Source organism: Leptodactylus fuscus, chromosome 6, assembly GCF_031893055.1.
Source record: "Leptodactylus fuscus isolate aLepFus1 chromosome 6, aLepFus1.hap2, whole genome shotgun sequence".
Classification (NCBI taxonomy): domain Eukaryota; kingdom Metazoa; phylum Chordata; class Amphibia; order Anura; family Leptodactylidae; genus Leptodactylus; species Leptodactylus fuscus.
In genome coordinates this window covers 76,816,546-76,839,488 of record NC_134270.1, presented here as the reverse complement: position 1 = coordinate 76,839,488, position 22,943 = coordinate 76,816,546, and the positions used below count along the sequence as shown (strand labels likewise).

General features: G+C 41.1%; 1 protein-coding gene across 1 annotated transcript in view; it reads left to right on the top strand.

Moving 5' to 3' along the window:
* Window positions 1–22,943, top strand: part of PRRG2 (proline rich and Gla domain 2) — a 45,072-nt gene that overhangs the window by 5,440 nt on the left and 16,689 nt on the right. The window lies entirely within an intron of this gene.

Here is a 22,943-nt window from a genome sequence, read left to right as displayed (position 1 = left end):
AGCCTATAATGGAGTCTGTGTGTTTTCTGTGCGGTGTCCGCACGGAACATGTGGAGAGAAAAGTACTTCATGAACTACTTTCCTCTCCACGTGACTTGTGCGGACACCGCACAGAAAACTCCTTTGGGGTAGACCCTCAGGATACATATATCATAGGCTGAAAACCACTGCTGTGAAGCATGTACATTTTTTTTTTAAGCACAAGAAACTCTATTGGGAGGCTTTTTTTGGAGGCTGATTTTGAGGCAGATTCCTGACCAAATTCCTGATCAAAAAAACTCTGTGTGAACCCCCCCCACACACACACACACACACACTTTACTAGCTTTGGCAATGCCAAATATCCATTCAGACGTGCCAATAAAGCCTATTTGATTTGATTTGATTTGAGGTTGCATGTCGACCAGGAGACAGCCTCCTGTATGCCTTTGCATAGTTGCATGCTTGCGGTTTCCCTATGGGTTAAATAAGGGAAGAAAAAACGCAGAGAAAAATGCTGCAGAAAAAAATGTGCATTCCTGCTGCATTTTTTTCCCCATAGCTTTTTTTTAAAATTGTATTCCACAACGTGGGGCCCTAGCCTTATGGGATGGGCAACATTACACAACCTCTCCTTATTTGTTTTACCACTCTTACTATACAGCACAAGGACTTGCATTTTCTGTTCATAGTTGCTGAAATTTCCCATTGTTCATTTTTTTTTTTTTTTTTTTTTTTTTTCTCCACTTCATAAGCAATACTTGGTATTTTGCTAGGTGATTGAACATCTGGTATCTGACCAAAAGAATTTGGTTTTTCCAACGCAGGCTTTGGGATAGTTTACACAGGGCACTATTTGTGGCTACAAACCATATGTGGTACATTTTAAAATTTTCACGGTGGTTTGCCCAAATTCTCTCTGTCAAATTAAGTTTACAGGGTCAAAAAATTGTAAGGAAAGAAAAAATTAGTGTTTTACACTGGAACTAGGATAGAAATAATTTATAAAACTATCTCAATCATTATGTTATTCATAAAGAGGTTACTTGTGTCAATGAAACTAATCTAGTCTTTACAATAGATCTGCACAATTAGTCAAATTAATTCAATCTCTCATTTCAAAGAATCGTTATTCAGATTTTTATCATAATCAGTATTGATGGTAGCATCTAAGGGGTTAAACTTCTATGATGTTTTCATTGCTGACAGCCATTAATAGAGGATGTCCACCGTGTGTCACAGATGACTTGCTCTTCTGATGGCTCCTAAGCCGGCGCCATCTTCCTGACATACTATTATGTTAGCTCACGTGAACAGGTTTCCACCGCAGCCGTAATAGTCATGGGGTGGGAACTAGTGAAGGAAAAACATTAAAATCTAGATTAAAATAGATAATCGCCCATAAACTTGAATGAAATTGAGATTTTATGTTTAGTCAACTATCCCAATGCCTGCATTGGAAAGTGAAATAAAAAAAAATTGGAAAATTTCAACAACTATGAACAGAAAATGCAAATCCTTGTGCTGTATACTTAGAGGGGTAAAACAAAAAAGGAGAGGTTCTGTAATGTTGCCCATCCCCATAAGGCTAGGGCCCCACGTTGTGGAATAAAATTTAAAAAAGCTATGAAAAAAAATGCTGCAGGAATGCATAGTTTTTTCTGCAGCATTTTTCTCTGCGTTTTTTCTTCCCTTATTTAACCCATATGGAAACCGCAAGCATTTTTGAACTATGCAAAGGCATACAGGAGGCTGTCTCCTGGCTGACATGCAACCTCTTGGAACTTGCAATGTTATCGCAGAGAGACTAGGGGTGATCTGGCCCCCAAAACCCCTTGATTCCACGGTCATTATAAATCACGGCATTAAGGGGATTAATCTGCCGGAGTTGGAGTATCTTCCGACTCAAGTGGCTGGTTCAGTTTCTCAGCTGTTTAACACAGCCGAGTGCTGGAAGTAATGCCGCAGTCACAGCTGCTTCTGTGGCCACGGCATTACAGCGTCGTGCCATTATAGCGCTGAATGCTAACTACACGCTTAGTGTGACATTATACCTCGAGGCAGAACTTCAAGTAAGAAAAAAAATATATTGTCTGACCTCAACGATGTTAATGGAGTATTCATTTCATTTTGATAACAATACTATTTGGCTGGGTTCATACATTGTACTAGATCGCTGCACAACAAAACCACAGGTTTTACTACGCACTGCTGCAGTTTTATAATGTAGTTATTGACCATTTGGTTTTTACTGGTGAAACACGTAGCAGGTCGCAGCAAAAAAGCATTGTGGGAAAAACCATGGCAGCAACGCATCACAGTTTTTCCCACAGCGGTTTTCACAGAAAGTCTGTAGAGGTTTGCATGGGGTATGTGTGTGAGAGTAGCATTTCCAAGGCTGCAATTGCCTACTTCTCATAGAGGTTAATGCTCAGTTCCTACACATACTGCTTCTCAGTCACACTCTAATGCTGTGTTCACACATCAGTATGCCATCCGTCCCTTTGAATTCAGTTTGACACTTCAAAACGGACTGATACACATACTGATTGTATACTGACACCTTTTTATGCTGATAGCAAACACTGTGAGGACAGATAAGGGGATTAAAAGTAGCAATTGTAAACAAAGTAAAGATAAGGAGATATAATAAATGTCCCTGTGTCCTCCTTATCTCTACTCTGTTTACAATTGCTACTTTTAATCTCCTTATCTGTCCTCTAGGGGACGGAGAACGTTTGCTATCAGCATAAAAAGGTGTCAGTATGCAATCAGTATGTGCATCAGTACGTTTTGAAGTGCCAAACTGATTTCAAATGGACGGATGGCATACTGATGTGTGAACATACCCTAAGCTGTCTATACTTGCATCTATAAGCAGTCTGTCTCTTTATGAGTAAGCCCCATACACAAGTAGGTGCAATGAAATTCTGGATGGACAACCTAAAAGTGCGGGTGAATCCTTTGTTTTATTTAGTAATTTCCCCCGGTCTGACGTGACTGTATAGCATGAGACTGTAGTGTGCATAGGCTGTACAAAAGACGATGAGAAAAGGGGGCCCTCCACGGCACAGCAGATTTCCGTGTGGTTATCATCGTCAAACCAACCTATTTCCAAAAAGTAGACCAAACATACATAACAGATATACATGTCAATCTTGCGCAAGGATTTAAAGTCCCTACCTGTAGCAATTTTGAGGAAGGTTGGCATTTCTACAACTTTACAAATCCACTGTGTATTGGCTGCTGAGCTGCAACAGTGTGTCTTAGCCATTACGCAGTATGTTTGTCTACATGGATCACATGACCAGGACATGAAAGATAAAAATAGTCAGTCTATTTTGACCATAATTATGGTTTTCCTCTGAATTTACACCGTAGGTCCTGAAAGCTGTGAACTGCCAGAGTCTGTTATATTTATAAGCCCAGATTTGATAAGTTCTGGTCAAATTAACAAATAAAACATGTATATGGCATTTGTCATGTTCAGTATGTAAAGTCAATTTCCTATATTATGAGATTATAGCTTTATTATGCACCTTTATGTTTGCAGCTTTAGCCAGGACGTTTTTGTGGTAATGGGGAAACCACCTAACACAACAGCATTTGTGTATTTTTACAAGATGTTCTTTTCAATAAGAAAAACTCTTAAGGATTTCGTTTGAAAGCCTCTAGGCAATTTACATTAACCCATGTACCATAGAGTTTTACAATCACAGCAAAATTCTAGCGAATCCCATCCTCACCTTGCAGAAAAATACGTGCAGCGGACCTGCTGTGATTTCCAAAACCGTTGCAGTTTTAGAAATCGTTGCATGTCTGTTATAAGATAAGATAAGATATTCCTTTAATAGTCCCACAATGGGGAAATTTCAGTGATACAGTTTCATAGATGGTACAATAGTATATAACAAGAGAGAGACACATAGAAGCTCATGGCAGATAGAGAAGTCCTAGGAATCATAGCAACTAAAAAAGAAAGAAACACAGACACACTGCAGGATCATTTAGTTCTCTGTGCAGATTGATGTTAATAATAATAATTATAATAATAATAATACAGCCGACTTGGTTGTAGGACACGAGGAGGGGGGTCACAGCATGTGGATATAACAAGCAGAAATTTTTGCAGAGGTGGGGGACATATCATGATAACATGTGGTAGTTCCTTTGGTAGGTGGTGAGATCTCCTGCTCACAGCTGATAGTTCGGTATCTTGCATCAGCACTATTGTCCTTTTAACCACAAAAAATGCCCCAAATGTCCTTCATCACAAGCCGTCCTCCTCCTCCTTACCACAGTGTTCTACTTCCCCAAGGAAGTCAGAGACTATCCAGGTATAAATGGTGCTGCTTTATACCTATGGAAATGCTGACGGTTTATAGGTATAAATGAAGCAGAAATTGCCACATTTTTTTTTTTCCCACAGCCCTTTTTTTGTTGCAGGACGTTACGTGGAACCTTAGCCTAACTGTGCGGATAATGTGGGACCTGAACAGCCAAGTAGAATTGGTGTCAGACTGGGGTGCCTAGGGCTCGCTAATAAAATTTATTCAATGGGCCCATGTGTGGGCTGACAGTCCAGGCTGCAAAATATAGAACTGGTCCTATTCCTGTTTTATTTTCCTGCCCTTGCTTTGAAGCCGTGGAATCATGGCCGCAAATCCGGACGGAAATGGGACCTGTCCTGAGTTTTGCAACCCAGACTGTCAGCCAGCACATGGCTGTTGTGCGTGTGGGCCAACAGAAATTATTGGGAAAAATCTGGATAGCACACAGGGTCATGTGCAAGGGACCTAAGTAAACCATAGTACAGGTTGTGTACGTTTAGTGAACACATTGATTTATCCTCCATACTGCAGAAGAAAAAGTAAGTGAATCTCTGAATTAAATGCATTGTTCAAGACGTCATATTGATATCCTCTCCTCAGATGCCTGAGGCCCCAACCCATCAGCTGATATCTGGACTGTGTACAGTGCCAAAAGCAGGCACCTTTGTACTGTGTATTGGCTGCTCAGCTGCAATAGTGTTAGCCATTACGCAGTATATTTGTCTACAATTGTAACTTGGATAACAATCAGACCATGTTTAATAGTAGTCACTAACAGTATGTCATAATGTTGAGTCGTGAATATGGACAGTGATCAGTAGGTTACTCCATGCACAGTGGATCCCAGCTGGTTTTATACGGAATACCGAACGCATTAAAAAGCAGTGAGCAGTAAAAGCACACAGACCCCATAGACTATTATGGGGTCCGTGTGTTTTCCATGCGGTGTCTGCATAAATCATACGGAGAGAAAAGTAGTGCTTGAAATACTTTCCTATGCGCATGACTCATACGGACACCACTTTTTAATGCGTTCGGTATTCCGTTTGGGGGGGTCCTCAAGCGGACTCCCTGAATGGAATACCATACGCAGATGGGAACTGGGCCTAAGCTGCAAGCACTGTCCCATCAATGGGAACCCCTACCCTTTGCTATATGCAAAAGTCTCCTCCCTCTCTGTCCCTTCATACATGGCAACACGTCCATTGCATCATGCAGCCCTATCCTAACCTTGCAAATGTTGCCAAGTGTTTTCTTGAGTTTCATCAGTCCCTGTGAAATTGTCTACCTCAGACAATCTGGTTAATTCTCAATATCTGCAGTAAATGATACTATTACTCCAAAACAAAATCCTTTTGTTCTTGATCTAGTTGTCAGGAATGTCCAATGTTTTGGCATTATCTCAGGTGAGGGCTCAGATGATGATGTTCTACCCACAACCATAAAGCATTACATAGCATTTAACAAAATATACTGTAGGTGTCGAAATTACATATTGGGTTATTCACAGCAAGACCCATTTAAGGCCATGGCCCTATGTGGCAGAAACACTGTGGCGGTTTACAGTCACTGCAAAGTGGATGGGATTCTAGATAATCCCATTCACACATTGCAGAAAAATGTGCGCAGCAAAAACGCTGAAGTTTCCAAAAGAGAAAGCAGAGAGTCTGAATAGGAAACCTCCCGCGGTTTTTACCTGCTACATTGGGCCTTAACCCCTTAGCGACCCATGACGTACTATTACTTCATGGATGTCTGGTACTTAACGACCCATGAAGTAATAGTACGTCATGGATGTAAACAATCCCCGCAGCGCAGTGCGGGCGTTCTTGGAGCGGATGTCAGTTGTATCTGACACCTAACATCCTGCTCCATCCCCCTCCATCAGACATGAGTGCTGATTTTGGGTTTTAACCCGTTGATTGCCGTGATCAAACATGATCACGGCAAACAACGGGTTGCCCGATCTTGTAGGGATCCCCGGCACCCTCCGCTGCGAGATCGGGGGGGTGCTGGTATCCCTACTATGTAGCCAGGGGTCTAATTAGTCACCCCAGCCAGCTCTGAGTCCCACTTACCTTTGTATCCTGGCCGGCGTCTTCTGGAGCTGTGCTGTCCTGTCCGTCTGCACGAGCCGAGCCTCACTTCCTGTTTACAGAGTGATAACGTGCAGGCTCTTACTGCAGCCTGTGACTCACTCTGTAACAGGATCAGTGATGCAATCTTCACTCATGCAAGTGTCCCATAGGGGACACATGAAAAAGTTAAAAAAAAAAAAAAAAAAAAGTGGAAAAAAAATAGAGTTTTGAAACAATTAATAAAGTTATCAAGCCCCAAAAACCCTTTTTTTCTATAGAAAATGAATTCTAAAAAAAAAACCTAAAAATTAATCAAAACAATACATATTTGGTATCGCCGCGTCCGTAACAATCTGTACAATAAAACTGAAACAATATTTAATGTACACGGTGAATGACGGAGAAAAAAAACTGAAAAAACCCGCCGGAAGTAGTGATTTTTTTGCCATCTCACCTTACAGAATGTGCTATAAAAAGTGATCAAAAAGTCAAATGCACCTCACAACAGTACCAATAAAAAGCACACATTGTCCCGCAAAAAATAAGCCCCCAACCAACACTGTCAACCAAAAAATAAAAATGTTACGCCTCTCAGAAGATGGCGATGCAAAAAACATTGATTTATGTCTCCAAATGTGTTTTTGTTCTGCAGAATTAGTTACGCATAAAAAAAATAATATAAATGAGGTATCGCCGTAACCGTACCGACCCGCAGAATAAAGATATGTTACTTATACTGTACGCTGCATGGTGAAAAATTTAAAAGGTAAAACGCAATGCCGGAATTGATTTTTTTTATTTAAATCCAGCAAAAAAAGAGTTAATAAAATGTATTCAGTAAGTTGTAGGCACCCCAAAATGGTGTCATTACAAAATACATCTCATCCCGCAAACAACAAGCCCTTATATGGCCGCGTCACCAGAAAAATAAAGAAAATATAGCATCTAGTAATGCAAGAACAAAAACCCGCAAAAATCGCCAAATTATTAGAACTCAACTGGCTGCGTCATGTAGGGAATATATAAGCTGTGCGAGCGAATATCAGGGGACACCCCAGATTTAGAGCTTACGAGGGAAAATATACCAGAAGTGACCCCAAAGTGACCCCCAGAGTGACTCCCCCAATTATAGGAGCTACTGGGACATAGTAGGGAATTTGGTGTCTGCAATGTCCTCCGCACAGCTTACATATTCCCTCTTCGCCATCCGCTGTGCAGTCCCGTCTGGGATACTAATACTCACTACACCCCCTGATAAATTCTTTGAGGTGTGCAGTTTTCAAACTGCGGTCACTCCTTTGGGGAATCCACTTTTCTGGTACCTTACAGGCTCTACAAACATGACATGGCGTCCAGATACCAAACATCAGAATCTGTGCTCCAAAAGCCGCATCGCGCTCCTTCCCTTCTGTGCCCTGCTGTGCGCCCAAACTGCATTTTATGTCACATGTATGACACATGTATGATACTGGTGTAACCAGGATAATGTACGTAATGTCATATGTGGGTATAAATTGATATTAGGGCACAGCCAGACACAGAAGGGAAGAAGGTTATTTGGTTTTTGTAGCACAGACTTAGACGGTTTGGGGGTTTTTTTTGGATGCCATGACACTTTTACAGAGACCCTAAAATTGCGCTTACAAAATGGGGTCACTTCTTGGGGAATTCCAGTTCACTGTCACCTCCAGGGCTCTACAAAAACATCATGGCACCCAGAAAGTCCCTCTAAATCTGTACCCCAAAAGCTAAAAAGTGCAGTTCTCCTTCCCTTCTGAACCCTGCTGTGTGCCCAAGCAGCAGTTTACACCCACATATATAATTTTTTGCCCCTCGGGATGGCCCACTTAATAGTTTTAGGAGTGCAGGTCTCTGACAATACAAAGTGGGAGCAACGTATTGGGCACCGAAATGACATATTTTTTTAAAAATTAAAATTTTCATTTTGTACATTAATTTTTGGGAAGCATTTTTAGGCTCAAAATGATAATACCCCTTGATACATTCCTTGACAGGTGTAGTTTCTAAAATGGGGTCGCTTTTGAGGGGTTTCCATTGTATTGGTACTTTAGGGGCTCTGCAAATGCAACATGGCACCAGAAAACTGCCCTCAAAAGCCAAATAGCCCTCTTTCCATTCTGAGCCCCGCCATGTTCCCATACAGCAGATTATGACCACATATGGGGTATTGCCATGTTCAGGAGAAGTTGTGTAACAAACTGGGGGGCTTTTAATTCTCTAACTACTTGTAAAAATTAAAAATATGGACAATTTATTGGAAAAAAGTAATTTTTCATTTTCACATCTCAATGGTAAAAAAATCTGTGAAACACCTGTAGGGTCCAAGTGCTCACTAAACCCCTTGATAAATTCCTTGAGGGGTCTAGTTTTCAAAATGGGGTCATTTGGGGGGGGGGGGGTGTTTCCACTGTTCTAGCACTTCAGGGGCTTTGCAAATGCAACATGGTGCCTGAAATAGATTTCAGCTAAATTTGCCCTCCAAAATCCCAATAGCGATCCTTCAGCTCTGGACCTCACAGTGTGCCCATACATCACTTTACATCCACATATGGGACATTTCTGTAGTTGGGACAAAATGCTTGACAATTTTTGGGGTGCATTTTCTCTTTTATCCCCTTGTGGAAATGCAAAATTTGGGGTTAAAGCAACATTTTATAGCAAAAAATGTCACTTTTCTTTTTGTTGGGCCAATTCTGTTACACTCCTGTAGGGTCAAAGGGCTCACTATACCCCTTGGTAAATTCCTTGAGGGGTATAGTTTCCAAAATGGGGTCACATTTTGGGGGTTTCCACTGTTTTGGCACCTTGGGGGCTCTGCAAACGGAACATGGTGCCTGAAAAGTATTGTACCAAAATCTGGCCTACAAAATCCAATTAGCGCTCCATCCGCTCTGAGAGCGACCGTGTGCCTGTACATTAGGGTACCAGCACATATGGGGTACTGTCGTGTTCGGGAGAAATTGTGTAACAAAATTTGGGGTGCAATTTTTCCTTTAACCCCTTGTGAAGATGAAAAATTTGGGGCTACAGTGACATTTTATTATAAAAAAAGTAATTTTTCATTTTCACATATCAATGGTAAAAAAAATCTGTGAAACACCTGTAGGGTCAAAGGGCTCACTATACCCCTTGATAAATTCCTTGAGGGGTCTAGTTTCCAAAATGGGGTGACATTTTGGGGGTTTCCACTGTTTTGGCACCTTGGGGGCTCTGCAAACGGGACATGGCGCCTGAAAAGTATTCTAGCAAAATCTGGCCTACAAAATCCAATTAGCGCTCCATCCGCTCTGAGAGCGACCGTGTGCCCGTACATTAGGGTACCAGCACATATGGGATATTATCGTGTTCGGGAGAAATTGTGTAACAAAATGTGGGATGCAGTTTCTCCTTTAACCCTTAGTAAATGTGTAAATTCTAGGGCTAAATGAATATATTAGCGACAGAAATTGAAAAATGTAAATTTGACCTCCATTTTGTTGTAATTGTTGTGAAATGCTGAAAGGGTTAAGAAACTTTCTAGCTGCTGTTTTGGATTCTTTCAAGAGTGCAGTTTTTAGAATGGGGTGACTTTCGGGGGGTTTTATTAGAGAGGCCTTTCAAGTACCCTTCAGAACTGAACTGGTCCCTTGAAAAATGTGTTTTGGAAATTTTCTTGAATATTTGGAAAATTACTGCTTGACTTGTAAGCCTTATAATATCTGAAAAAAATGAAAGGGTAATTAAAATTTGACTGCTACATAAATCAGAGACATGGTTAATTATATTTATGAAAAAATTTGGGTAGTATGGATTTCTATTTGAAAGGCTTGCAATTTCAAAGTTTGAAAACTGCATTTTTTAAAAAATTTTCACCAAATTTCCTATTTTTTCATAATTAAAGACAAAACATATCGACTAAAATTTACTACTGACATGAAGTACAATGTGTTACGAAAAAACAATCTCAGAATCACTTGTGTAAGTTAAAGCGTCTCAAAGTTATTGCCATTTAAAGTGACACATGTCAGTTTTGAAAAAAAGAGGCCTGGTCCTCAAGTCACTTTTGAGCTGTGTCTCTATAGGGTTAAAAGCAGCCATTTACATGTTCTAGATAGTTTTAATTTGGAACCTTGCAGTCATTTGATGTTGATTTACAAAAATTATTTCCAAGTACCCTATTACTGCAGTAGGCACAGACCATGCAAAATTGCAACAAAAAAAAAAGCAGGATGAAGATTGCGTTGCTAAAAGCTTGAAATCCTTTATTAGATTAAATGGCAACGCGTTTTGACACCCACACTGGTATCTTCATCATGCTAACCTGGAGATGCAGTGGATAACAAATGAATGAAGGGATGGTGAGAGCAGGGGATTAAATAGGTGGTGGCTGTGTGACCACCGGCGCTTGCGTGCTTCTCGAATACGGGACACATGAAGGTGATTATTACTGAATTACTATTACTGCAGTAGATCAGGATAGCACACTGGTGGAAAGAGAGCTCCGCTTACTACAACGGTCTGGAGGACCAGATACATCTGGGACAGTGGACAGACTTCAACTGCAATTTTCGATTTCCTCTGAAGTATCATTTCAGGAAACTTAAGCCGGTTTTCCACAGAAATCACAGCTAATTCCTGGAGGAGCAATAAATTATTTTTGGGGGACCCTTGTAACAAAATGAGATTGTAAAAGTAAACAATTCATGGCTCAGTAGCTTGAATGGCTGGAGGCTTGGGTTGAAATCCAGCTAAGGACATCTGCACAGAGTTTGTATGTTCCCCACATGTTTGCATGTGTTTCCCTGAATACTCTGGTTTCTTCCTACACTACAAAGGCATTCTGATGGGATATTTATAGATTAAGAGCCCTGCTTGGAACAATGAGTGATGAAATACATGGAAAGCACTGCAGAATATGTTAGCGCTGTATACAGTGGCTTGAAAAATTATTTATACCCCTTGAACTTTTTCGCATTTTGTCACCTTACAACCACAAACTTAAAGTGAGTCTATCATTGGCAATAGCCATTTTTAACTAAACATATCTTTGTGTAGCCTTTAGAAAGGCTATTCCAGGGCTACCTTTTATTCTTTCATTGGCGCTGGCGTTTTTGAATTAGCATGTGTTAGTGATATACTAATTATCTAGCATGGAGCAGCGGAAGCCTTTTAATTATTCCTTGAGCACTGCAGCATCATCGGCCTTCCCCTTCTCACTGCCTCCTTCTTTACACAGGATCCCTCCTCCTACAGTTTTTCACTGCTTCCAGATGGCGGTGAGAAGGGGAAGGTGGCTGCTGTGGTGCTCAAGGAAGAGTTAGAAGGCTTCCGGTGCTTCATGCTAGATAATTAGCATATCACTAAAACTGCGCTAATTCAAATACGATGAAAGAATAAAAGGTATGCCTGGAATAGCCTTTCTAAAGGATATGCAAAGATATGTTTAGTTAAAAATGGCTATTGCCATTTTAAGTGATAGACCAACACAAAGTAGCAGGTAATTGTGAAGTGGAAGGAAAATGATACATGGTTTTAAAATTTGTAATTAAAAAAAAAAAAATCTCAGAAGTGTGATGTGCAAAAGTATTCAGTCCCCTGTACTCTGATAGGCCTCGTTCACATCTGCGTTTGGATTCCGTCTGGGGGAGTCCGCATGAGGACACCCCCCCCCCACCACCACCACAACCACCAAACTTAACTGCAAGCGGTGTGTCAGTGAAAGCACATGGACCCCATATACTATAGTGGAGTCCGTGTGCTTGCCGCCAGATCTCCACAAGGATCATGCAGACAAGAAAGTAGTTCACAATACACTTTCCTGCCCGCGTGATTCGTGCAAGAAGCGCGCAGCCAGCACACGGACTCCATTATGGTCTATGGGGTCTGTGTGCTTTTACTGCACACCGCAGGCTTCCGTCTCCTGTCCAGTTTCTCGGGCAGGAAATGGAAACCTACAAAATGGAGAGTGGGAGCTGGTGTGAAGCCGCCCTAAGTTTGTGTTTGTAAGGTGACAAAATGTGAAAAAGTTCAAGAGGTGTGCATACTTTTGTAAGGCACTGGAATTTGACATTGTAATGATATAAAGTATGCTATACTAGTTTATGTTCTGTACAGGAGAGGGTGCAGGATTTAGCTTGAATCTATGCTGAGTAATCTAGTTATTAACTAATCAATGTGACGTTTGACAGGAGAGGGTTGAGGCGCTGCACGCCTCAGTGTTAGTGAAGCTGCACATTGCAGCACCTACTTGTGTATTGTGTTTTCAAGGGATAACCTGCTCACACCCTTTCTATCTCATTCATTTCATAATGAATGGAGCAAAATCCCCTCAGGGGACTAAAGTAATGTAAACTGACGTTAATCTAACTGCTCGTACAATGGTCAAACTGGTTAAGTGAAAGCTCTGTATAATGAATGTTATGTTGTATACTGCGTAGTAATTACTGGTATCAGTCCTGTCTGATGGCTTCATCTGCAGAATAGCTTTATATGTTTCCTCTATATGCCTCTGTATATGTGTGTGTCCATATTGCTATACACATAAATACACACTATGTATGTGTGTGTATTATTATATAATTATAATATTATATTATAATAATTAGTTAATATTATAAGTATAAGTATACATACTTATGTGGCAGAGTTAACCAGAACTTTTAGAGAGAGAGATTACTGTAAACAAAGACCTGCAGGTACTACTGAAGTGACAGAGGATTTTTCAGGTGAACAATGGTTCCTTAATGTTACGCCATTTCCTCATTCTTGCCGATTCTGGGAAAACTCCTTTAGCTTTTCCTGCTCTTCTATATACTCCTTGGCTTGACCGTTGGGCTGCATTCACACAGAGTTTTTTGGTCAGGAAACTGACTCAAATTCCTCCTCAAAAAAAAGCCTCACCTTACAGTCCTATGCGGAGGCGTTTTTAGGAGGAAGAATTTGAGTCCGTTTCCTGACCAAATTCCTGACCAAAAAAACTCCACATGGAGTTTTTTGGATCGGAACCTGAGGCGGACTGAGGCCGCGACTGAATTCCGGTGTACTGCATCCAGCTGTGCACTCCGCTCCGAATTAGGCCCAATGAATGTGCCTAGTCCGGAGGAGGGAGTGTCTTCAGGCCGAATCGCGAGGTGACTTGGCCTGAAGAATGAGCATCTCGTTTCTTTTATCCAGGAACCAGAAGAAACGGCTCCCGGAAAAAAAAACCTGAGCGGCTCCCATTGATTTCAATGGAAGCCGTCTTTTTGGACCAAAAAACTCATTGTGAACTTACCCTTAGGATGAATTGCCATAATCAATCAACATCTTGAGTCTGCCTGAGCTAGCATGTTGTCCATATGACCTATATGAACAGGGCTCATTCTGATAAGACATTCTCTTTTAGACTAAGGCCCCACGAAGTGAACAGTAGCCAGAAAGTACTGTGGCAAAAACTGTGGTGGAGACTCACTACGGACTTTCTGCTTCAATTATATCTATACATAAAACGCCAGCGTTTCCATGGGTATAATTGAAATGCAGTGATTTACAAAAAAAAGAAATGATTTTTGAAATGTCCTCTGTGGATATATTTCTGCAATGTGTGGATTAGCCAGTATCCCATCCATTTTGCAGCTACTGTAAAACACTGTGGTTTTTGCTATGTGGAGTTTGCTCTACCTGGGGCCTCAGCATTAAGGCGCAACTAAACTTTCAAACAACTTTTTTTTTTTTTTCCAGCGTTTGTCACTAATACATTTTGTAATATAATTTATTAACAAATCTTGCTCTCTTTCTGTGAAATCCTGCAATTCTTTATTCTTTCCCTTTCTTCTATATTAAGGGCTGTACCCTGCTTATCACTGTGCGTGGTCACAGGCTTGTGTGTAATGCAGGGAAAATAAGGGTAGGGAGGGTCAATGCAAACAGTCATATCTCTGGAATTATTATAAAATATAGAAACCTGCTTCTGGTATTGTATGAAAGAGGAGTTACACCTATATTATTTCCAGGAGATATCAATGGTTGAAAACAGTCACGATTGGCGCTAAATAGTAATGGTTAATTAGTGCTATGCAGAATATAGACATGAGCTTTTTGTCAAGAGTGGTCAGACAGAATCCCCATCAATAAAACTACATTTATCTCAAATTTGGTTTTATCCTATGCAATGAAGTATGAATGAGTGAACACCTCCCTTAGAAGAGTGACAATGACATAAATAAATGCAATACCTACTTTTGGGGTATACAATAAATAGCTATGGTCATGGTTCCAATAAGGACCCATTTGCAAATCTTTATTCCAGGCGAAAACGGGCAATATGAAGTGGTGAAAAGCCAAATATCAGCTGCATCGTCTTCGCTGACCTACTGCGCATGCGCACAACCTGTTAGAAGGAATATAGATGTTGTCATGGTTACTTGGTAACATCAACTAATGCTTCATCTAATTCTTACATCCAAAACAAGGCATTGACTTGATTGTGTATAGTATCTAGAATGTAATCTATGGGCGGATATAAAGCTCAAAGAGTTTACTTTTATTTCCATGTAAGCTGTCAGCAGTATTGTTTGTAATGAAACCAAGCAGGGGAAGTTAGCCAATTCCTCCCTGGGTCTACAGTTAAACTCGCTTCTCAGAATTCATCTTTTTAGCTTGATTAAATAATGTAAAATTGTAACCTTTTTGGAGTGTGAATTGTGCCAATGGCTCTGGTCTGCTCCATGTTTCCAACTTTTACAGGCAAAGCCTCATTAAAGCATGTCTATGGACTGTAGGAGGGATGGGAGAGCTATTTCCACTGCTGCATGTAAAGCTTACATTTCTAACTGTGTTTTTATCTTGTAAATAATATTTTTACTGCTAGAACTGCAATCTTGGTACCATATGAAAGCTGCGAGAACCACTGCTCTAGGTGATATATAACCAGAGATACAGCTATTCACGTGTGTATGTAAAACAACTGAGCCTTGTAGGTGTTGGGGATAAATGCTTATATGGCAGCCAATAATTCTTCTACTATACAACACGCTTTGCACTTTTAGCATTGGTGAGAAAAAAACATTACAAATGTTTGTCATGGTCATTGAAGTGACATCCTCTGTAAACTGCTACATACTGGCAATACACAATGGGTAGTATATACTATTCCCTACATGTTGGTAAACTGGTGTAGAGTCTCTTAAGTAGGTACAGTTAGCAACAGTCATGGACTTCATTAGGACGGTCATACAGGAGAGTACAGATTCCCGCTGGCAATTCACAGTGGGTTGCTATGGAGAACTTCAAAGTCTAGTTTCTACTGAGAGTTTTTCTGGGGCCTACATATTGATGGCCTTTTCTTAGAATAGGTCATCCATATGTAATCGGTGGAGGTCTGATACCCAGGACCAGCTGCTCAGTCACCTGCTTAAGTACCATGGCATTTTGCCTGTGCTATTACCATTACGTTCATCCGTCACATGGTACAGCAGTAGCTCAGCCCCAACCTGACACAGCCCTTATGCAATGTACAGCACTGTGTTTGGTATTCAGTGAAAAGGTTGTAGTGCTCTCCTGAACCTTGTAGACTCTTCAACCAGCTGATCTGTGGGGGTCCTAAGTATTGGACACCAATCACATATCAGTGACCTATGGTGTGGTCTAAACACCACAGTTTGCCAGCAGTGTAAATCGCACAGAAAAAAAACATGGCATTTTACAGTCCCATCAAAGTGGATGGGATACTACTGAATTCCACCCCCAATCTGTGTTAAAAATATACGCTTTGGACACGCCGCAATCGCAGAATTTCAATTATACCTACATACATGCCAGCTGTTTCACTATAGGTGTAATCGAAGCAGAAAGTCTGCAGAAGAAAACTGTGCAAACTTTCTGCCAAGAGTGCTGCAGGAAGAACCACAATGAGTTGCCTCTATGAGAAAAAACGCAGCTTTTTTTGCTGCAGGATGCCGTGTGGGGCCTTAGTCTTAAAGCGCTTTTCTTATGAATAGGATAGGGGAGAACTTGCAGATCTGTGGTCCAAATGGTCAGACCCCCACAAATCAGGAGAACTATTATCTGCCGTTCTGAATGGAATGGTGCTTGGGCAACACACGCACACCGTTCTATTCATATCAGTGGGAGCGCTTGATCTGCAAGTTATCCCCTATCCTGTACATAGGTAATAGCTTGCTATGCAGTAAATCTCCTTTGTTAAATTAGATATAAAGTGTGTAGTTTGGTTGTACCAAAAATTATATACAGGCTTTCCACCTCGTATATGGAATGTTTTAGATGCTTTCTGACTGTGATTATGGGGTGGCTATCTTGCTTTACAGCAGCCCTATGGGCCATAGGAACCTGCAGTCTGATAACTGACTTCTATAGGAAAGTGTTGTGGGCATGCTCTGTGCAGTAGAGAAAATGAACTATCACAGGATAATAAACACATACTGTATGTTTAATATTAAATGTGTTTTGCAGAATAGCTTATTTTCTGATGCTTTCCATTTTAAATATGTTATTTGAATAAGACAATCCTATTTAGACTAAGTTTACACGTGCAACTGCTCTCTGATGGGTGATTCGGTTCCCCATTCTGCCTGAAAAATGCAGAGAGAAAAGTACTGCAAGTAGCGGCGGAGCCCATTATAATCCGCGAGTAACCGCTTTTTTAAGCAGATTAGGTTTCCCCTGAACGGAAACCCGAAGTTGTGAACCTAGCGTCACCTGTCCCCGGGGCTATGGTGTCCTCCCAGCACAGTCCAGTCCTGCTGATTTGGCATCTTCACAAAGTGAAACTACTTGCCGACTGTGACATCACAGATCCCTTCTACTGAAGCTGCTGATTGGCCTCAGCGACCCCATGAAAAGACCCATTATGTCACAGGTAGTGACATCTCATGCCATTTGCTGAGGCCACTGATTTGCCTCAGCGTTCACGTGTGGCTGAGACTTCCGCCACATGTCAGCACAGGACTGTGAAGACTGGACAGACCCTTTAATGCGGCCATTTGCTAGACCTAAGAAGCAAGGCACTTGTCTACTGTGGTTAAAGGGGTTGTCCAGTTTGAACAAATAGTCTTTTCTGTCTGTATGCTAAAAAGTAATACAATTTTCCAATATATGTTCTGTATCAACTCATCACGGCTTTGTAGATCTCTGCTTACTGTCATTCATTATTTACTTCCAGTGACTAATATCAGTCCATGGTCATATGACGGACACACCGGTGCATGACTCGGTACTGTCACCATCACCAGATATTAGTCTTGGACACACAGCTGTACTGCTCATTACATCACATGACCATGGACTGATTTTTATTCACTGGAATTTAATAATGAATGGAAATGGACAATAACTTTTATTTTCTGAAACTGGACATCCCCTTTAAGCTGGATTTTCACTGGTAGTTGAAACTCCCCAATAAGGACTAAGCTGGTATAGATAAGCTGTGTGGGCCGGGCTGCCGCATAGGACAAAGCCTCACTTCTTCTCTGATAGAACTATTATGACATTGTATTCTTATTCCATGTTTGTAACTCGTTCTGCCTTACTGCTGACTCTGCCATTTACTATAAGTAGATTATTCTCACATTCTCTCTACAGTAGCTGCGTCTCACATATTCTCAGTAAGGAAAGACCATAACCATCTTTCTTTATGGCTCAAGATATAGCTTCAAAAGATGAAGCACCTTGATTAAAAATCGTATATAGTATTATTTGTACAGTTCTTCTGCAGGCCCATCTGCTTCCATGGTAACTATAAACTTTTAGTCTGGTCATGCCGATATACTTTCTGCAGTCTGACCTATTTCTTACTACACTACTTGAATGTAATAATATTGTAGCTTTCTTTAAATATAATGCATCCTGTATTACTGCTTATATCTTTGTTTTTTTTTGTTTTTTTCTTTAGTGAAAATGGGATTTAAATAAGAAATAGAAGTGAGATACGCCTGTGTAATAAATTATTTCTCTATGTAGAGAACGGAGTTCCACTTACAAAGAGTTAAAAGGACAATCCTTCTATGACTAATACAAATATTGTAAAGGAGTGTTCCTGTCAACCTGCCAGTGACATGTAGACAGCACATTAACCAGGAAATTGGTTGGGAATCTGTTTAGCGCTGTATAGCCAGGAGAAAGCTGTGTAAGGTTATACGAGAATGGTTCGGGGTTCAAGGAACCTGGAAAATCAAATTGGGCCAATGATGTTATCTAGGACTCTTTTAAAATTGTTTGACACTACCCCAGTCCTAACTGTCTGACAGGCGCTCTTGTGCCCTTCAGAATTCAAGTACATTTTCTATTTCCTTGTACACAGCACCACTAGAGGGCAAAACCTGTACAGGAAGCCTATTCTCACCTGTTTTAGACAAGGCTGAGATCTTCTTAAAAAAATTTGCCTTGAAGGTCATCACATCAGCTGCACAGTTTGCCTCTATAGTATCAGTTTTGGTTGGGTTGTGACTATGTTATATATTTGCTGTAGTATCGCCTCTTGGCCTTATGGTTTCCCCTGGTCCCTCTTCTGCGAGTGCAGATTGTAATTTGAAATGTTTCATTTTTACGTATATAAAACATTCTTATTGTTTCTACTGTACTAGTGTTTCTATCACTTTCTTTTTGCTGTCAGTTTATAGAAACACTTTATTTTAGGGATATGACAGAATCCCTTTAAACAGGAACTATCATTGGCAATCGTGATTTTTAAGTAAGCATATACAGTATTTGTATAGACTTTAGAAAGGCTAGTCCAAACATACCTTTTACTAAGTAATCCTCTCAACTGTTTTTGAATTAGCCCGTTTTTATTAATATGCTAATTAGCCAGCACGGTGCACCCTGAAGTGTCTGTGATGCTCTCTGAGCACTGTGTGATCTGTGTACACAGGGGAGAGGTGAGAGCAGGGAGGCCGCTGTTGCTGATGACTTATCAGCCTCCCTGCTCTCACTTCCCCCTGTTTACACATATCACACAGTGCTTGGAGAGCATCACAGACACTTCAGGGTGCACCCTGGTGGTTAATTAGCATATCAATTAATGCAGGCTAAATCAAAAACGGCTGGAAGGATTACTAAATAAAAGGTATGCCTGGAATAGCCTCCCTAAAGGCTATGCAAATATATGCTTCTTTAACCCCTTAAGGACCAGGCCATTTTTTTGTTTCGCATTTTCGTTTTTCCCTCCTCACATTTCAAGAGCCATAACTTTTTCATTTTTCAGTTCACAGAGTCACATGATGGCTTATTGTTTGCGGGACAAATTGTACTTTGTAATGGCATCATTCAATATGCTGTGCAATGTACTGGGAAGCTGGAAAAAAATTCAGAATGAGGTGCAATTGGAGAAAAAATGCATTTGCGCCATATTCTTATGGGTTTAATTTTTACAGCGTTCACTGTTTGGTACAAATGACATGTTACCTGTGTTCTACGTGTCAGTACGAACGCGGTGATACCAAATTTATATAGTATTTGAAATGTTTTGATACTTTTAAAAAAATGATAAACTTTGCAAAATAGAAAAAAAAATTTGTGTCATCATGTTCTAACACCTGTAACTTTTTCATATTTCCATGTATGGAGCTGGTTGTGGTGTCTTTTTATGCGGGACAAGATGGCGTTTCTATTGATACCATTTGGGGAAAGATCTGATGGTTTGATCACTTTTTATTCAATTTTTTATAGGAGGCAAAGTGTTGGAAAAAACGCTTTTTGGCTGTTTTTATTTTTTTTGCCGCTACGCCGTTCGCAGTACGGGATAAATGTTTTAATATTCTAATAGTTCGGGCATTTTGGAGCGCGGGGATACCTAATATGTTTATGTTTAATGTTCTTTAATTACTTTTATAGCTAATCTAGGGAAAGGGGGGTGATTTGAACTTTTATATTTTTTTTATTTTTTTAATACTTTTAAAAACTTTTTTTTTTCTTCTGTTACATTTATGATCAGACCCCGTAGGTACCTTGAAACCTAGGGGGTCTGATCGCTCATACTATTCACTGCAATACTACAGTATTGCAGTGAATAGGAAAATCGCAGCACTTCTATTAGACGATGCCTCTGGCATCGTCTAATAGATCTCGTGCAGAGACAAGCCTGGAAGCCTTCAATAGGCTTCTGGCTGTCATAGCAACCGATCACCGCCCTCATGTGACGTTCAGGAGGGCGGCGATCGGGGAAACATGGCGGCGCCCATGCCGCCTGCGCTGTTTACACGCTGCGGTCGCGTTTGACCGCAGTGTGTAAAGGGTTAACAGCAGCGATCGGCTCGGGCACCGACCGCTGCTGTTATTGGCAGGTCCTGGCTGTATTATACAGCCGGCATCTGCCGTGTATGGAGCGAGCTCAGCGTGTGAGCTCGCTCCATACATCCCCATGCGACCCATGACGTACAGTTACGTCAAGGGTCGCTAAGGGGTTAAAAATCACAATAGCCAATGATAGAATCCCTTTAAGTCTAGGTTAGCCACAGAAACCCATGGACCCTGTAGACTATAATGAGGTTCGCCTGGTTTCCGCTCAGTTTCTACCCGAAAAGTGCAAAAAATAGAGAGAGAAAAGCGATTCTTGCAGCACTTTTCTCTCCATATTTTTCAAGCAGAGGGCAGAACGGAATCCATAAGGAGAGCCAATGCTGGTGTGAACCCAGCCTAACACGGAGTTCAAACCTCAGATGAGTTAAGCTCCAACCATACTTTGCGTCTTACCTTTCTCCTAACTGCAGTCTTTTGTGTTTTTATTGCTCAATTCCCTTACAGTCAGCTTGGATTGTTTCCGTGACTAATATGCAAATAGATTGACAACTGAGTGATCTCTATCACCCAGTGTCATCGAGTATGAACCTGAGCTGCTCCTTTCACTCATTTATGGATGCTTTCACAATGTGTCCTGAGACAGGTTCATGCCCTATTGGCAGTATGGTGGCAGTTGATACTCTTTAATCATCTCCAACTGACTTAAAGGGGTTGGCCAATTTCAGACCAATATTTAGAGACAAATACTATGGTTTGTATAATAAAAAGTTGTACAATTTTCCAATATACTTTCAGTATCAATTCCTCAGTTTTCTAGATCTCTGCTTGCTATCATTCATTCTGCTTACCTCTAGTGCAGACCTGTGGGTCGCGATCCTGGCGGGGGTCGAACGACCAAAACACAGGGGTCGTCTAAAGCCAGGGGTACTCAAACTATGGCACGTGGGCCACATGCAGCCCGCCGAGGACATACAACTGAAAGCTGTCACTGTAGGCTGCGCAAATGCACATACAACTGAAAGCTGTCACTGTAGGCCGCACGACCGCGGCCTACACTGATGGCAGAGAGTAACCTCTGCCCCGACGCAGGCGCGATGACGTTAGTCATCACGCTTGCAGTCTGAAGGAAGAGGTCGCGCGGTGGCTCTTCATGAGTAAGTATGATAGTGTGTTTGTAAGGTGGGGGGTATATATGTACTGGGGAGCATATAATAAAGTGGGGGGGTACATATGTACTGGGAAGCATATAATAAAGTGGGGGGGTACATATGTGCTGGGGAGCATATGATAAAGTGTGTGTGGGGGAATACTGAGGAGCATATTTTAAAGTGGGGGCGTACTGTGGAGCATATAATACAGTGGGGTGGTGGGTGTACTGAGGAGCATATAATTTGTGTGGGGGGGCATACTGAGGAGTATATAAAACAGTGGGGTGGGGGTTTACTAAGGAGCATATAATACAGTGTGGGTGGGTGTACTGAAGAGCAGATTATACTGTGTGTGTGTGTGGGGGCGTACTAAGGAGCAGCTAATACTGTGGGGGGGCGTACTGAGCAGCATATAATACTGTGTATGATGAATCTACAGATGTGGCAAAATGTGGACAGTTATTGGTTTACGTGAGGTATATTAATGATATAGACTAAAAATTATTTTTTGGTTTGGGGTCACCACAACATGAGGAACTGTATTGCAGGGTCACGGCATTAGAAAGGTTGAAAACCACCGCTCTAGTGGATAAAACTCTGACCATGGTCATGTGATGAGCACACAGGTGCCGCTCGTTACAGTCACAGCACAGTAATCAGACATCTGCCTGGTAATCAGCTGTGCACCTGTGTGCTCATCACATGACCATGGACCGTAAATCACATGACCATGCTCAGACATTATCCACTAGAAGTAAGAGAATGAATGACAGCAAGCAGAGATCTAGAAAACTGTGAAGAATTACGTTAATACATAAAGTATATTGCAAAATTGTACAACTTTTCATTATACAAACAATAACTTTCGTCTCTAAATATTGGTCTGAAAGTGGCCAACCCCTTCAAGTATGGGACTCATCACAAGAGAGGGCGCTATTAGGACATCTTCACACAACCAAATCTCCCCTGGGAAACAGACTGTGCGCATGTTGTATTTTCTGGACTGAACTCTGTTGTATGTTTGGAATATCATAGAGAGTTATCAGCGTTCTCCCGATTGTCAGGATCGCTACAGTACTGAACCAACATAAAGCTGTCAGTTCAGAACTCTAGAAATTCAGCTGCTTGGGAGATCACCACAACATAACAAACTATGTTGCAATAAGTTCCATTCA